We start from the raw sequence: 2,832 nt of genomic DNA, 5'->3' as shown, positions 1-2,832 counted from the left end.
AGATGCCGTAGAGTAAGGCTGCGTATCATCCGTGAATACAACGAATATAGTTTGCTATTCGCAGTACCACTGTATTACCTAAGTGTATCGTTTAAAAACGATATAGAATGGAACGATCATGTAAAGTCGATAGTGGGGAAGGCGAATGATCGACTTCGGTTTGTTGCGAGAATTTTAGCAAAGCATAATTCATCTATAATGGAGACCACGTACAGAAAATTTGTGTGGCCCATTCTTGAGTACCGCTTGAACGTTTGGGATCCCCGCCAGATCGGATTTAAGGAAAACATCGAAGCAATTCGGAGGCTTGTCCCAAATTACTTACCGGTAGGTTCCATCAAAACGCGAACATTAGAGAGGTGCTTTGTAAACTAAAATGGGAATCCCTGGAGGGAAGACGATGTTCTTTCCGTGAGGCACATTTAGGAATCCCGCATTTGAAGTTGACTGCAGAAGCAGTCTACTGCCGTCAACGGACATTTCGCTTAACGACTATGAAGGTAAGAGAAATTAAGCTTGTCCGGAGGCATACAGACAGTCGTCTTTCCTTCGCTGTATGTGAGACTCAAGCATGAAAGGAAATGGTTGCTAGTGGTAAGAGGTATCTTCCACCTTGCTACGTGCAGTGGCTTGTAGAGTATGTACAGGTATTATACAGTATGTCAACCCCAAATCTTACAGACCTTACAGTAATTCAAGCTAAAGACTCCACAAAGACATTTTTATGGTCGCAGCCCCGGAGAATTGAACTGCATTATCTCTCACAGAATTCCGCTCACCGCGTGTTTCTAAGCAACCTTCAATTCTCCATCTGTCTTCCTATGAAGTGGGTGTGTTTTAGGACATTGGAGCGAAGAAAACGTTTTCTGGCATTATATGCATATTCGACAGGCGTGGTCCACTTAGCAGTGTAGTTACTGCCATGCAGGAAACATCAGGTCGTAAAGTTTGTGACGTGCCTATGGGAAGACAGTTCGACGCAGAGAAAATCCATCCAGCATACTGATGTGTTTTCATCTTAAGGTGCCAAATATAAAAATATCTGAATCTGTACTCGTTACACCGTGTATAAAAATGCTGGGACAGGAGCACAGACAGCCGCGCGGAGTGGCCCCGCGGTTTGAGGCGTCATGTCGCGGACTGCGCGGCCCCTCCCGACGGAGGTTCGAGTCCTCCCTCGAGCATGGGTGTGTGTGTGTTGTTCTTAGCTTTGGTTAGTTTCAGTAGTGTGTAAGTCTAGGGACCGATGACCTAAGCAATTTGGTCCCTTAGGAATTCACACACATTTGAACATGAAACTTCCTGGCAGATTAAAACTGCGTGCCGGACCGAGACTCGAACTCGAGACCTTTTCCTTTCGCGGGTAAGTGCTCTACCAACTGAGCTACCCAAGCACGACTCACGACCCGTCCTCACAGCTTCAATTCCGCCAGTACCTCGTCTCCTACCTTCCAATTTTCGCAGAAGCTCTCCTGCATACCTCCAGAATTTCATTCTGGACACATTCGAACATTTTGAGCACAGACACTGTTATATCATGCTGATCACGCAAATAGAGAAAAAATACATTATAAAGGTAAATCTTTTTTACGAGAACTCTTTTGTACTTAGCAACCTAATTCCATCCTATTATTAATTTTCAACTCATGGGTGTGTAAGATGGAGTTCGTATGTTTGAAGATGATAACAAGTTGGTTGTCCGCGAATTTGATTCCAGTGGATGGTAAAAAGTTTTACTTAAGTACTATTCGCCACCAAACACTAAAAAGCATGAATGACAGAACGTCTGCTTCGCTTTTGTGTTGTTCAAAAGTTAACTCTGAATAATTTCTTTTGATACAATAGAGAAAAGGATGTATAACATGAAAAATTATTAAGATTAATAATATCAATAATGGGTAATTTCCAAGAATGATTCCCTATTGAAGTCACGGCTTGGAAACGATACATATCGAACGTGCGATTGTAAATCGATCATGCGACTCTGGTGGCGGGCGTTATGAGTATGTTTACGGTGGTCGCTACAGCAACGACAAAAGAAGAGTCTTAAAAATACTTGTAATTGCAAAGGAGACGACGTACCTTACACGTCGTCGGTGTTGTCATCATGTGAAACTCTATTACGTCTGTCTAGATGGATAATTTGGAAGAGTCGAACCATGCATTCTTCCTGATACTCGTTCGTTTTACGCACTGTCCGCAATGAAACTGAACGGTATTTCAGCATCAACTGTTCTTACGAAGTTTTACACACTTCGCACCACCACAAAACATAATCCCTTCTTTCCTCGTCGGGTGGTACTCCATATTGAGACAAAAAATCAAACAATTTTCTATAGTGGATAAACATGGAATTAGAGTTTTCCATGTGAGAGATTCCGCCAAAGAAAGGTCAACAGCACCAGAAATTCCACTCACTACCGAAATAAATCGTCTGGGATTCCCTACCAACTCACAAATAATTCGGTGAGGTATGTAATTTAGAGCAACTAAGGGAACGACGGAAAACAGATAAAAATTATGATCACAGATAATTGATCACAACGCCCACCACCAGAGTCGCATGATCGATTTACGATCGCACGTTCGATATGCATCGTTTCGAAGCCGCGTTTTCGATAGGCAATCATTCTTGGAAATTAGCATAATGTGTATAAAACAATTATATGTGACGGTAGTATCTGTTCCCGAAAGAACAGTTACCGTGGATAACAGTGCAGCTTTGCTAGAAATGAAATGATAATTTTAATTATCATTTCATTTCTAGCAAAGCTGCATGGTTATCCACGGGCACAGAGGATAGTGCGTCTGCAGGGACTTATCCCTTGCACG

Source organism: Schistocerca nitens, chromosome 6 (assembly GCF_023898315.1).
Source record: "Schistocerca nitens isolate TAMUIC-IGC-003100 chromosome 6, iqSchNite1.1, whole genome shotgun sequence".
NCBI classification, from domain to species: Eukaryota; Metazoa; Arthropoda; class Insecta; order Orthoptera; family Acrididae; genus Schistocerca; species Schistocerca nitens.
The sequence above is the reverse complement of the archived record's forward strand: the minus strand, read 5'-3'. Positions refer to the sequence as shown.